We start from the raw sequence: 16,360 nt of genomic DNA on the forward strand, positions 1-16,360 counted from the left end.
GTTTACATGGCACAACTGCAGAAACAATGGGTGATTGTACTACATACGTCACATGACCATAATACGTGGTAGGTTGCGTAGTGTAAACATGGCATGTACCTGTGCATTGTTTGCAAGAAAATCGTGTTGCAGTCCAGTTGTATTGCATATACGTTCATGTTGTGCACATCAGTTTTGTAGTGCCTTTCTATACCCATACCTCCCTAACGAAGTATTTGTGGACCTATGTTCATATAACATTTTTTGTTCAGTATTACTTATACTATCACTCTTTAAAATATTGACCTTTCCTCCCCAAACACCCTGTGTAGTACTGTAGTTTACACAACATTTGACTGTTTCCAGGTCATTACTTGCTATTAGATACATTTCCTCTTACTGTGTACAAGATATATTTATCCCTTTAGTAAGACATGATTTTTATGTGGTTTCTAACAGTTTAATATAACTGTTTTCATAGGGAAACTGTTTTCAAATATACTCACAAGCATATCATGAAATAAGTTATATTTTAAGTGAACATCAGGATCTCAGTACACTTCATCCCAGCCTATCTGCTGCAGGCTTTCCCTAAAAATTGCAATTTTTATATTGTTAATTGAATAAACCATTTTGGAGGATTGTTTTGCATTACTGTGGGGAACTATGTCATAATACTGTAACTAGCCGTGGTTCATGATCAGAAAGACCATTCTTAACAGGATAAATGTGTATTTGATTAATTTTATCTTGGTTTATTAAAATAGTATCTATCAGTGAGCTGCTTTTCCTGTAGTACCCAAGTAGGAAAATCAGTATCTGTTGTCAAATTGAAAGAATTGAGTAATACTTCAAGGTCATTCTTCCTATCAGACTCTTTCAGAAAATCTGCATTGAGATCCCCACAAATAATAATTTGCTTCCACCTGTCCGACAGACACCAGAAAAAAAAAAAAAAAAAAGAATTCAAGTTTTTTTCAGAAATAGCTGAAAATTTCCCAGTGTGGACCTATACACAGTTACAATTACAAAAGTACCATTATTTAGTTCAAGCTCACTGGCACATGCTTCTGTATTTTGCTCTACACATTTTTTTTTTAGTTTCTAAATTTTTCACACTATGATAACATTTAAGATATATGACAGTTCCTTCTTTCTCCATCTATGACTATATGATGATGATCAGACAGGCGTAATACATCTATTACTTCCTCAGTTTTTAAATCTTCCAAACAAACAAGAAGCTCTTCTATTTATCTCCATCCCCCGATATTTTGATGCGATACACTAACATTATTTTTCACTGAACTTAGCATCTTTAGTACCTGCCTGCCTTAATTCCTTTCAGTATTGAATCACTGAACATTGATCTCAGCCTAAAAAAGAGTTACTCCCATGCACTGCGCCCCCCCCCCCCTCCACACACACACACACACACACACACACACACACACACACACACACACACACTCTCTCTCTCTCTCTCTCTCTCTCTCTCTCTCTCTCTCTCTCCAAAAATTTTGCTGTCAACAAAGCCAATTACCAGTTTACGTTTCCCTTCATTATTGAGGTGGAGGTCATGCCTAGTGAAATCCAACTTACCAATAGCATCAACAGGAACCAGACCCATATCTGACCCAGTAGCCACCTTATGCAGCTGATCTGACTCCATATTGACCCTCCTAACAGAACTGTTCAATTGGAGCTGATAATACCACATGAAAACAGGCACCAACCCAATATTTGCATGCTTCATTTCAGAAGCTATTTTTATGAGATCACTCTCAATATTATGGCCCTGATCCCTGACGATGCTGTTTGCTGCTCCACCCTCTGTCGCAACATGATCCTGCGTTGTAAAGCCCTTGTGCAAGGATCCTACATCATCTACCACTTGGCTAAGACATGCAGTGTGCTTGAAAAAGTTTGAGGCATGTTACCGGTCCACTGATTTTTTCTGCAAAATCCACACCACACTTTTCCATGGTTACTTCCTAACAACAGAACATTCTCCCTACTTTCTACTTTTGTTGAAACAGTTGGTTTCCTGATGAAATTCTGTTGGGTATTACCTACCACTTTGTTTACTTGTGCCAATGAGGAAACTATCAGATGCTGTTCTCTTTCTGTGGCCCCTGTTCCCTTCTACAATTTCCTACTTATCTTCACTCTTCTCCCATCTTAACCCCATCAGTTCCTCACTAGCACTCTCCAGTTCAGCCTTAAGGGCCCTCATCTTCCACTCTTGTTCAACTTCTTTCCTGTCTCTTCACCATACGTTGCATTCCTATGGAAGAGACTCATTTGCTTCTACAAATCCGAAGCCACTACAAGCCCCCTCCTCCACCCCCTCCCAGTGCAGTCATCTGTCACAACAGCTGCATAGAAATACAGAAATAACTTTTCTACAGCAGCTCAGACACTTTGTACTCATGGGGGTTTCTGAAATTAGTTACAAAATTTAGTTAAATAATAATATATTCTATTAACTGCAGATAACAGGAGAGACAAAAGTGGTGCAGGACACTAATATATGTATGTGCTGTTAATATAGTAGCATATTGCACTTAAAATTAGATTAAAATGCTAAACATGTACACTGAAAAATTAGGCCTAAAATCACTTGAGCGTGATATGGCCTTTATGCATTTTGAATATATTTTTGTAGTTCAACACATTATTTCACAGTTGTTTAACTTATCAGGTTCTAATTGTGACTTTCCACATATTTTCAAAGACATCTTTTTGAATAATTTTGTTTAATTCTGCAAACTATATAACATTCACTTTGTCGGAACTGTAACCGTCTCTTTAAGTGTTTCATTTGAGATTTTCTTTTCTTTTGCCATCTAATAGTTGAAAACCTTTTGCTGATTACATCTTTAATCTGTATCTAGATGTGAAATTTCCAAGCTGTTGCTTTATATAATTTAGTGTCCTTTCATATTCTTAAATAATTCTTCACAATTTTGCATCTCTGTTCACCTGCCTGATGTGTTTGTTTCTTTCTAGCTTTGTATTTCTTTTATATGCAGCTTACTGGTCTCTAATAACTAGAAAGTCTAAAATTGCATATATAGAGGAAAATAAAAAATATTATGGATACTGCAGTTGCCATGGCTTATAATGCACATGCCCAAAAATCATAAAAAGAAATTCTGTTTATACAACTTAAATTGAGCAGAAACCATGAACATGGGATCCCCCCTCCCTCTCTCTCTCTCACTCGTCATGCTTGTCCTTGATAAAACATATTTTAGTGAAACTCACTTTGAAAATGAGATACTGCTGTCATGCAGAATGCATTCAAGGTACAACAGTGTTTCTTTGCTACATGTGTGTTTGTTAACTTAGTAAAATGACTCGTATAGGAAAATGTCTTTTTTTCATTTTCTTTCTTCTCTTACTACATCATATTCAGCTCTGGTGATATAACAGGATGGTGTTGTTACCTATCAGTGAAAAGATATTGGTTTCTTTTTGCATTCTTGGTGCTGATGACAAAAATCACCATTGCATTTTTAAATCTCTTTACGTAACAGGAGATAAGTGGCCAAATTGAATTGGAATGAGCTTGGCTTTTTTTATTACCATAGAAGACTGATGAAATTACATACATCTAAAGAAAGAGCTCAACCTGCAATAGTAAATCCACACAGCATGCTGTAGAGAATTGTACTTTAGTTCTTTTATTTCTTCTTGTATTTTGTTTTCTTTTTAAAAATGCATCTTAATCTTTATTTAACGTATTAGGAATTTGACATTTGACTAACAATCAAAATATACAATAACAAAATTTGAATCACCTGTTTTTCAATGTAGTTGTAGTTGCATTGAAACTGATAATACTAACTCAACATAAGTATTCTGAGCATACACTGTTTAAATTATTTTATTCGCTGGTTGTGTAGCAAATGAGACAGTTATTTGATTTGTGGTTAAAATTATTTCTTATTGTTATGTGATTGCTGTAAGAGGAACACTAGCATCAAGAAACACTCTTAAGTAAAATAAACTTTCACTGGAAGTGAAATCCAGTTGATGTTTGCGGAAGTATGGAGCCGGGTAACAGTCTTAGCTTTTGACCAGTGAACTAGCAACTACAATTCTCAAACTGTTTTTGTGTTCTGATGTGACAGAAAGAAATATAAATAATTCACTGTTAAGTAAAAGTGGTGACATATTTCATTTTAAATGTATTGTTAATGTTCTGAAGTTTTCAAAGATGTGACAGAGCTAACAAAATAAGCAGTCTGTTACATTATCAGCCAAAATTTGAACTGATTTAGTAAGAGGAGTTTCCTTATTAAAGAACTACAGTTCTCTTGGAAAATTGTCTTTTGCAGAAAATGTTAATAAAAATATTAAAAGTAAAAAGGTAGGGTTGTTTACTGAGTTTCTCTTATAACTTGCAAAAATTGCTGTGCGCAAAAAGTTTTGTCATCCTTGAATCTACATTTGTAAAGTGACAGTCACAGAGTTTGTTATAGAGTTTGTATCAAAAATGCCATTTTCCATATGTTTTTCTTCTTAATACCCAATATTTGAAATAACTACAGTAGTATCTGTCTTTTATCTTAGGTTTGTAGCAAAAGAAGACATGTTTTTTCCACATCATTTTGAAAATAAAAGCATCATTTTGAAAGTACGAGGAAGAAATAAACCCAGGAAAACCTACACAATAAAATTTGTTTGAACTTTGTGGATTTTTTTTTATGATTTATAGATTTTCTTGACATTTTTGGTAGAAAGTGTTATAATAATGTTGAAAAGGGTCTACTTTCTTGCAAGAATGCGTTGTGTTCTCTCCCAGATGTGTTTCACCATGTGTTCAGTTGGTTTTCCTATCATTGCTTCTATGAGATATATGTCAAAAATGTTATGTGGATTAAGAGTATGAATATGTTGACTGCAGAGTTGCAGAGTTTCTCAGATATTTAGATTATACGTGTATGTCAGTTGGACTTTTTTCAACCAGTATTTAAGTGACCTTCATAGTTATCTTCTTTAGACATCCACTTTTAAGAAAGCTTAGCTGTTGTATGAGAAGGTTGATGTTTGTAAGCAGACTTATATACTATAGTGTTGTTTTGAAGGACAAGGAGCACAAAGTAGGCACACTCAGTGTACTTACTGGATAAGCATTGGAATTAAGAAATTTAGTGCTTTGTAAAAGAGCAAATAAATGAACAAAGTGACATACCAATTGTGGCAGTTTTTGTTCATATGGTTCACTACTTCGCTGACAATGCAAGATGTAATCCTTTCATTGCCAATTAGTTCTCCTTTCACCTGTGTGTAACACAGTACCTAATTTCTTTAAATGAGAATGCATGAACACTTTCCTGCAACTTAATGCTTCTCACCAGTCTTATCTGCCTTCACTCTGAGTTAGGGCTATCACATCCTCTTTAATTTCTTCATTGTTTGATAGAATATAGTCAGTTTTACTTTGGTTCCATTCAATTCTTTCCAAGTCCTGTATCTATAGTTTCTTTTTCTGGGAGAATTTTGTATTTAGTAATTTTCAGAACCAGTAGCTTTTGCTGGAAGAAGAGAAAGGAAAGAGAGGAAAACACACTGGTAAGGCTTAAGGGTACTGGAAGGATCACTCATGACCCTTAAGTCAAGAGAGATTTATCAAATCAAATATGCATGTTTTAGTGTCTGATAAATTCTATACCATGATTAATTGCTTTTCAAAAGAACTATGCATATACAAAACATGTATGCACATTCTGTGACCAGTTTTAGAAGCTGCTCTGGGAAAACTGTAAAAAAATTGGCTAGTGTATTTCTCAGTAAGTGTGCTGCCTCATTATAAGTTATTTTGTAAAGCTTTGTGTAAGGCTCTATCTCTGTTGCTTATATCTTATGATGATATTTCTTTTCCATTAATTTCATATCTTGGTCTTTTATTCTGTAATTATTATTTACTGTGTTGAGGATACCAATGTGAATCAGACTCCTTAATTTTAATTACATTTGAAAATATTCTTGCAAATGGATAGTACTTTTATGTTAAAAGGATAATGCTTTCATGTCACATCATGTGAACAGATTAAATTGCTCTTTAATCATTTTTGCACATGTAACTATCTGCTTTCATTGGCTTATAGCCTTTTTTATATTTTTCTCAAGTGCTAGATGTGTGCCAAGTGTGATAATACAGCCCCTTGCAGTAGCTCCTATGTCATGTGTGTTGAATAGTGGGGCAGATATAAACTGTTGTCTAATTTATTTTCAAGGTATATTACATTGCACAGTACAGTTTTAATGAACTCTAATTTTTTTTTTCTGATGGACTGTGGACCAAAATAAACTCTCTCATAATGACACAGCAGTCAATGAGTAGATGACAGCTAACAGAATTAAATGTTTTCTCATACTGAATTGTATCTATAGAATACTGTCATACATGGTCTTTTTCTTGGAAATACTTTAGTAAGCTTGTAAGAACTTCTGAGAACTTGTGTTCAAGGCTTCTATTCACCAGTTACCTGTTTTTATGACCATAAAACAATTTGGTATTATTATTATTATTATTATTATTATTATTATTATATTTATTTTAAATTACACTGAGCGAAATGTGATGTCTTCATTACTCCTTTTTTCATAGTGTTTGTAAGGTCTAGTACCTTCATGATGTACATGGACTGAGTGCTTTTTGCAACTGTTGTATAACTTACATTACAATATATTTATATGCATAAATGGTAAATGATTGTTTTAAACAACTGGAAAGAGTAAGTACATCACTGTTGGTGATTACTGAGTATTCATGTGATTATGTTCACAGAAGAAAACTTTTGAAAGAAAATACTGTGTCAACAATGCTGAAATAACAATGTGTAATTTTGCAGGATGAAAACTTGTATTGTCATACACAGATAATTGAAAAATAAGGCAGTTATGTTTCATCTTAACATGGCCTTCACCAATATTACCTAAGGCATGTTGTGCTAGGGATGCTTGCAAGTGCAGGGTCTTATTCGTGGCACTAATGGTGAAACTGATTGTTTTATTCACAGAAAAACAGTTAACATGAGGGTAATGGGCAACAAGTATAAGGAGAGAAATCCTGAATGTACATTTTGCATGCTGTGCTAGTCATCCACATGGTTGCATAAAATTTTCTTAATAGTAAACACTACATCCAGTAACAATCTTATGTAAGGAGGCAGAAAGTGTTAATTGTGGCATGTGTAGAAATTTTTGGAAGTATTTATTATGTGCACTCTCTTTCTTCACAATTTTTTTTAGTATTTAGGGGGAGGTGGAGGGGACGTTTGTGGTGGGTGTAGCAAGATTCACCATGTTTGTTATGGCTGAAAGAAATGAAAGTGTGGGATGTATCTATTTGACTAAGCAACTAGAACAAAGGAAATTGAACTTGTATTGTATAAATAACAGCAACATAAGTGAAACTGATATGCTGTTGTAACATGTTTGTGTGTCAGTGTAGTTGAAGCTGACAGTGCTTTTCATAGACGACGTCTGGAATTATTTGCACACACTGTACAGCATGCTTATGTGGATAACATTTGACACCACTATTGCTTTGACCAAGGAGTTCAGATATTGGCAGAGATATTACTTATGTGAACTCTTCTGATTTTTGCCAGTTCATAATTTGGGAGCTCAGATACAAGTATATCTGTGGTGTCATTAAAAAGTAATTATTTTTATTGATGACAAACAATAATGGAAATTTCTGGATGGAGCAATATGTGAAATAAGGGAAAGGTAACCATTCGCCAATAGTGGATCGATGCTTGGAGCACAGAAACACATAACAGAAAACAGCACTCACACTAGCTTTCAAGCACTAGCTCTTTTGCTAGCTGAAGTACACACAATCAAACCAGATGCCCGTGGCCACAGGAGTACACATTTGGGTGTCTGTGTGGTTATGTGTGTCTTTGAATGTGAATATGTACCAGTGCTATTATTTGTGAAAAAAGCTATATATCACACTAGGAAATACTTGTGTAGCCATGCAGATTTAGGGTGTATGTGGCTAAGTCAGACTCTTTGAAACCTAATCTCCTTAAAAAGAAAGTGTGAGAGAAACAATATTCTGAAAACTTATTTGAACAAAGCATAAGCCTGAGGACAAGCAGTCAAGCCCATTTTGAATAACTGCTTTTGAGCCCAAGCACTTTGTAAGTTGTTATGACTCTTGCTACAATAGACTATTGTGCCAAAACTCAGTAAGTCTGCAATGCTCTCACATTGCTGCAATTATATTTTCTGTTGCTGTAGTTTGAAATACCAAGCATTTTGTTCTGGTTGTTGAATGAAGAGCACTCATTTCCACTAGTTTTCTAAATACAGTTTTTTTATAGGTTTAGTACTGAATCTCAAGTGGTTCATCCATTGATAAGTAGTGAAAATTGAGAAGTTACCTTTCACGTGCATATACAAATATGTCTGGTGATAAATGCCCATCTAGATACTTGAGATGTGTATACTGCGTGAGTTGCTTATAAGTATTTTTCATGACCGTCCACTGTCCGAGATGGAAGTACTTCTGGCACTTTTCAGTACCGAGAGCCAATTATACTTCCGTTTCGTAAGTATTTATTATAAAGTAGTTACAGTTTCATCGTTGAGCAATAACAGTCCATTGAATATTAGAACGTTAAAATTTAGTACACATTTACTTTCCTTGTTGGGCAGTATTTTAAATATATAAATCATAATGGCTGTTACTTGCAGCTGCTTACAGCAAGAATGAATGCAAATAACTATTTTATCATACATACATTTAGTAAAAGTAGCTGATAGTATTTCTTGTAATTTTCTTTTTACAACAGACACTGGAAACTGTGTTAATGTGATGGTGCGTTTCTAATTCTGATCTTTTTTTCATTGTGAAGAATCTCAGAAACAAACAAAAATTTGTAGAAAATTGTACTTTTCATGTTAATAAATATTTTTTCATGGTCATCTTGAACAATTTAGAATCAGATGTTGAACAAAAAAATTTAAAATAACAAACCCAGTGTTGTTATTTCAATGAGATAATTGTATCTTTCTGCCATAGAATAATACATAACTGAAAAGAGTAGTTCAGTGTTTTAAACAGTGGAAAAATCCAGGCTGGAATAATGACAGTATTTTGAAAAGAAAATATTGCCACTCACCATATGGAGGAGAGGTTGAGTTGCAAATACAACAAAAAGACAGCCATACATCATGTTAAGCTTTCAACCAAAAGGCCTTTTCTAAAGTAGACAAAAAAAACACACACACACACACACACACTGATGTATGCAAGCACAACTCACACACATTCTCATTGTCTCTGGCTGCTGAGGCCAGCCAGTGACAATGGTCTCATGTGTGAGTTGTGCTTTTGTGAATGAGTGTGTGTTGTATACTTCAGAAAAAGACCTTTTGGGTGAAAGCTCAAAATATATGGTAGTCTTTTTGTTGCATCTACGACTCAACCTCTCCTCCATATGGTAAGTAGCATTCTTCCCTTTTCGTAATACTGGAGTTCAATATTTTAGTTATGGATGAGTTTTAACAATGTTTGTAAAATTTTATGTTAATTTGAACCAAACAAAATTACTGAAAATTGATTTATAAAACAATTATTTATAGTAACTGGTTTGTTGATTATATGTGAAACATGAAATGTGTTGAAATTAAAATGCTGTTATTTGTTGGCACGTTGTGTTTTATTCATTCATCCTTATACAAAAAAACTGGTTTATAGGTTAATAAAATGGATTGTGTACATTTTAATTCCTTAAATAAATTTATTTAACCAATGGAATTAAGTACTAATGTGGTGTTTCATAAGACAGCTCGAGGTTTACGGGGTGTTTCACAAATCATAGCAGGGGCTTCTGGAGGTTGCAGAGAGGATTTAGTAGATAAAGTTTTTATAAGGAACCCATGTCCAGGAAAGTAATATTTGAATGTAAAGTAAGACTGTAGATTGGACCACTTTCAAATCTCCCACATCACAGTAGGCACACAGCAGAGACTATGAAGTCTGAACTGTGTACTCTGTAGGAGCTCATGGTATGGGCAGTGTTTGAAGTACTTGTTGTCAGGTTGTTTTCTGTGTGGTGAAGGATCTCGAGAATAGTGTGTCTGTGGAACACCACTATTTGTGAAAATATAATTATCTCACAGCCACTGTTATAGTTGAACAAAAATATGTGATGTCATAATTACAGCAGGGACTGATGACAGTACACTTTTCTCAGTTTGTGTGCATACTGTGAAGTGGGAGTTTGGAAAGTGATGTGTTCTTCAAAATTATTTTATACCCAAAGGGTACATTTCCAGAACATTATCTACTAAGTCCCCTCTACAATCCCTAAAAGCCTGTACAAGAAATTATGAAACACACTGTATATCTAATCATTATGATTGTTATCTTGTACTTGTGACATACTTTCCACAGGAAATAGTTATTTGCCATTTGCTACCCCAGATTTAGCCAACAGTCAGCTGTCCTATACTTGGGCAATAAATAGGTGACAATATGGGATCACATGCTGCTGTTTCAGGCAAGATCCAAATGGAAGTGGTGTGATGTAGCATTCCTTTGACCTCTAGTAAGTGTTTATCTGTCTTTTCTTGAGTGACTGATAAGTGCTTTTGCATGTAATACTGTTATTCTATTATACTGTAATTTTATGTAAGTGTGATATTAAAGGAAGGTAGAGGGCTAAGCAAAGTGCCAAGCTTAACAACTATACCGATAGACAAATCATCATCCACAGCATCATAAGCTCTTATTCCATGAGACATTAATGTTGGAAACTTCTGTTGACCTGTTGGCTGCCTTTGAGTCAAGGGCCACTTCAGTGTAGAAGTGGGCTTCAGATCCATTTTGACCATTGAGATTTCATTGTGCTGTGGTTTTACAAATCATTTAAGGCACATTCTGGGTTGGTTCATTCAATAAAGCAAGATTCATTCATTCCTTCCTTCCTGCATATTCCAACCAGTTAGAGCCCACCCTCGATGACCCTATTTTCTGTAATGTCCATACAAAGAATGTCAGAGAACTGTAAGAACTTTCTTTTCCCAGTAACTAACAAAGGAGAAGGAAGTTCCTTGAGCATCTAGCAATAGTGAACTTCTTGAAGAAGATAAGAGGAAGTTACCTAAATAGTTAACTGGCTGTGTAGTTATTTAAGTGATATTTGCAGCATATCTTCGAGATTTAATTGAGGATATAGTGGCCATCAAAAGTAAAGGAACAAATGTAAAACAGACTGTAACCATCCACATATTGGCAATTGATTCTGTAGAATCAGATTCAAGGGGAACAAGGAAGAAAAGAAAAAGCCTTATGAAACTTTACTAAAATAAATAAAGAAAAAAATCAAAATAAAGATAGTCTGTTCAAAAGCATGCGTTTGTGAAGTTAAAATCATCTGCCAACTAATATTCCATATGATGTTTTCACCCCATACATTGTAACGTGCTTTGTCCCTCCTTGACGAGCATGTATAGGGTGATAGACACATTACTTATCCCACTCTTTGATTACAGAGGGGTGGGAGAGTGTTGCTTGGCAAGTCATGAGGATGGTGCAATTTATTTATTAATTTTTCTGTTTACATGTTGATGATCACTGTGTTTATAAACCAAGTGCCTGGAGAACCAAGTTCTAATGTGGGAAAAAACTGCCAATGTTAATTAGAGCTTATTCCACTTATCCTGCTTTATTATAGACAAGACAGCTCATATAAGTCTTTTATTGTCTGACCTCCTGTTACAATGTGAATTGGTTTGATGATATGCCTGTCTCCTATATATGAATAGGGTGTAGCACCTTATTCATCTATGGAACTAACTTGAGAATCTACTTTAACTATTTACAGTTACTTTTAGTGTTGTCTCATTAAAAAATTCCATACACAGCTAAAAACCTGTCCTCTATATGTCCTATTTGTGGAACTGTCATTGTGGGATTGTATTTGTATGTTCATACTTCATCCATGTAAATTGACCATCCAAATTGTAGTGACCTGGTCCATGGAAGTGCCATTGGGCATCTCTGCTGCTAACAGGGCTGTCCTATTATGTCACTATCTGATATAATGTTAATAACACCATTTGACATTGATTTAAAGATTGGTGTGCAAATTTTTTGTTAATACTAAATATTAATTTAATAAATGTAAATTTTCTTAGCTTTTATTATTATTATTATTATTATTATTATTATTATTATTATATGTCTCACAGCTAAGATCTGTGTAGGATTGTCTTATCAGTGATATCATATGAAACATGCATTATTTAATAGAAACAATCTATTGATACCTTATCATATTGACCTATGTAAGATCTGATCCATTTCACCATCACAACAGTGGCATAGATTCAATAGTGGCATTGGATGCTACTGAGGGAGGTTGAGGATCAACTTGACTTGCATGAGCAAATATCATTTCCAAAATATCTTCGTCCATGAACAGAGTACCTTTGAGATGTTATGTCCTTGATCATTTGTTCTCTGGGATCGTTGTTTAATATTATGTGGATTTTTTAAGTAAGTATGATTTTAATACCTTTTGTTGGGCTTGACAGTGCTGACCACAGATTAAGCAGTGCAGCAAATAATTCAAAACATATTTAAACCAAAAGTGTGAAAGAAAGTGATTTTTCAAATCTCCCATGTGTGCACACAAAGCTCTCACCCCCACATGCACCATTCATAATACCCCACAATGGTCCTGGTCAACTCACCTCCTACAGAGCAATGGATGGATGTAACACCTGTAAGTGACCACTTCCTCATGTTGAATTCCAGTGTTCATGCATAACAATACTTATTCAACATCCGCACCAGGACTTGGTGCTGCCAGTTTGGGTTCTCATGTGACAGATTCATTTCTACCTATCAGTGGAGCTGTGGATAATGGCTGCCCTTACCCTGCAGCAGCCAGCAACATTACATGTTGTAGGCAGCCATGTTGCATGCGAAGATAGCAGATGGCTATCAAATGACACAGACCTCAGCTGAGGTTATCCGACACAACAAGCACGGAGTAGCAACAGGTATCTTGTCCTTCTCTCCAGCAGCCACTATCAGTGTACCTACCTCATCTGAGGTTGCTTACAGGCTATACTCAGAGTAGTGGCAGCCATTTTGCCCTTCTAACCAGGAGGACATGACCGAATGCTACCAGACTTACTTGATGATATGCAACGCCACCACAGCATATCGTCAACCCTGGTCAACCGATCCACCCATTACCCAGGTCACAACAGACAGCCTTATGCCAACTGCACCACAGTACACAGCCAGCAGTTGGTGGGATGGTGCTGATTCCACTCCTACTGTGGCACCACCATGTCCAAGTGCTCCCCACCTTGCTGATAACCAAAGGCCTCCCATGACCTTCAGTAGATGTTAGAGGCCACAACATTACTTAAATTCCCCACCCACCATATTCGGTGACCCAAACCAGTTTGTCTCACCCACCTGTCAGCTGGTGGACGGGGGATCTGAAGTCAGCTGGATTCTGAATACGTCTCTCCTTTTTCATGTCCCATGACACGGTCCCCGCAGTCAAGGTGGAAATAGATCAATCATCACGACTTATGAAACCATCACCCACAATGCTGATCTTGGCAGCCATCAACACATCCATTAGACATTGCTATGCATTGATGTGAAATAACCCTTGTTTAGGTTGATTTTCTACACCACTTCCATCTGTTCTTGGCTAACTGAATGTTATAATGCACAGATAGTATTGGGAACAGAAAGCTGGTTGATGCAAGACGTCGGTGACAACGAAATCCTAAGTTCAGATTGGAATTTTTATCTTGAGGATAGATTTTGATAAAATCTAACAAGGTTATCACGGACTCTAAGTGTGAATTAATCTGGGTGAAATTGAGAATCAAAGAACAGTCAAAAAAGGTGATTGGCTGCTTTTGTAGACTACCTGGGTCAGGATCTGTAGTTGTAGAGAACTTCAGTCAGAACTTGCAGAATATCATTAGTAATTTTCGTGATCATATCGTTGTAAGAGGGTATGACTTCAACTCTCCAGGTATAGATTGGGAGTGCTACGCCATCAAAACTGGTGCCAGAGACAGGGAATCATGTGGCATTGTTTTGGATGTCTTATCTGAAAATTATCTTGAGCAGATAATTACAGAACCAACTCGTGCGGGTAACACCTTAGACCTCCTGGTGACAAACAGACCTGAAGTTACCGAATCTGTTAATGTAGAGGAAGATATCAGTTATCATAAGACTGTGACAGCATCTATGAAGACGGGTTCTACAAGGAATATTAAAAAAGATAGGAAGATATATTTCTCATCAAGGGTGACAGGATACAAATTTCAGAATATCTCAGCAGTCAGCATCAAATATTCGGTGATGAGGATGAAGATGTGGAGAACAAACGGAAAAAATTCAAAGGCATTGTTCAATATGCCATAGATAAGTACGTTCCGAGTAAGGTTTCAAGGGATGGGAAAGATTCACCAATGTTAGAAAAGCGCTACGTAAACAAAGAGCACTTCATCTCAGATTCAAGACAAGTAAAAACCTAGCTGACATGTGGAGAGCAATGAGAGAAGTGTTCAATGATTTTGAAAGTAAGACGTTTTCAACTGACTGAGTAAAAACCTATGAGATTTTTGGTCGTATGTAAAATCAGTAAGTGGATCAAAATCATCTATTCATTCTCTCAGTGACCACACTGGCACTGAAATGGAAGATAACAGAGAGCAGGCCAAAATACTGAATTTGGTCTTCTGAAGTTGTTTTACTGCAGAAGATGGTAACATAGTTGCTCCTTTCAATCATCGTACGAACATCGAAATGGCAGATATTGAGATAACCAATTGTGAAATTGAAAAGCAGCTACAGTCGCTTAATAGTGCAAAGGCTTCAGGACCAGACGAGATACCTATAAGATTCTATAAAGATTATGCGAAAGAACTTGCTCCTCTTCTAGCAGTAATTTATCATTGACTTCTTGAGCAATCAAAGGTACTTAATGACTGGAAAAAAGTGCAGGTCATTCCCATTTTTAAAAAAGGCCATAAGACAGATCCACACAAGTATAAACCTATATTGTTGATGTCAATCTGTTGTAGAATTATGACTTTTTGGAAAATGAACATCTCCTCTATAAAAATCAATATGGATTCCACAAACAGAGTTCTGTGAAACTCAACTCGCTCTGTTCCTTCATGAGATCCACAAGACACTGGACAATGGCGCTCACGTTGATGCTTTGTTCCTTGATTTCATTAAGGCATTTGACACCATCCTACATTGCTGTTTTTTTTTTTTTTTTAAAAAAAAAAAAGAAAGAAAGAAAGAAAAAACATGAGCTTATGGAGCATCATAGCAGATCTGCGATTGGATTCAAGACTTTCTTACACATAGAATTCAACACATCGCTCTTAATGGAACTAAATCTACAGATGTAAAGGTAATATCTGGAGTACCGGAGGGAAGTGTGATAGGGCCGTAGAAAGTGTCAGATGCTCTTTAATACTATTCGAAGATGATGCAGTTGTCTGTACCAAAGAAGCAACGCCAGAAGATATTAAGAATTTGCAGAACTAGCTACACTATTGATGACAAACAGCTGGAAACAGCATCTGCCGTAAAATATCAGCAGACACCAGACTCAGGTTCATCGAAGAATCTTAAGGAAATGTAACTCATCGATGAAGAGGTGGCATATAAGGTGCTTGTTCGCCTAGTTCTTGAGTATTGTTCATCTATTAGGGATCCCTATCAGGTAGAACTGATAGAGGAGATAGAGAAGATCCAACAAAGAGCAGTGCATTTCATCACAAGATCATTTAGCTGGCAAGAGAGCATTACGGAGATGCTAAACAAACTCAACTGATAGATGTTACAAGAGAGGCAAGAAAATTCAAGAAATTAGAGCCAATACAGAGGCTTACCAACAATCATTCTTCCCGTGCACTGTTCACAAGTGGAACAGGGTTGGAGGGATCAGATGGTACAGAAAGTACCCTCCGCCACACACCATTAGGTGGCTTGTGGAGTGTGATATAGATGTAGAGAGGAAGGGATACTACTTTGCCTGTCAAATAATGTTTCCATCAGTGGCATGATCAGATGAGCAAGAACGTAGCTACACAACATGAGGACACCTTTCTTTGGTATGCAGACTCCAACTGCTACGCTCATCCACCAAGAATTAATTGACAGCAACCAATAAACTGCCCATTGACGCCAGGAAAGAATGCCTCGCATTACAAGAGGAAAATTTATCCTATCACAGGTTACTGCACACACCACAAAACCCATTAGTAGAGACAAAACTGCAACTTAGGGCAGTTCGGGCTTAATCTACCACCACCGTGGAACAACTACCACCATAGGAAA

The sequence above is a fragment of the Schistocerca cancellata genome, chromosome 1, assembly GCF_023864275.1.
Source record: "Schistocerca cancellata isolate TAMUIC-IGC-003103 chromosome 1, iqSchCanc2.1, whole genome shotgun sequence".
In the NCBI taxonomy this organism is placed as follows: Eukaryota; Metazoa; Arthropoda; class Insecta; order Orthoptera; family Acrididae; genus Schistocerca; species Schistocerca cancellata.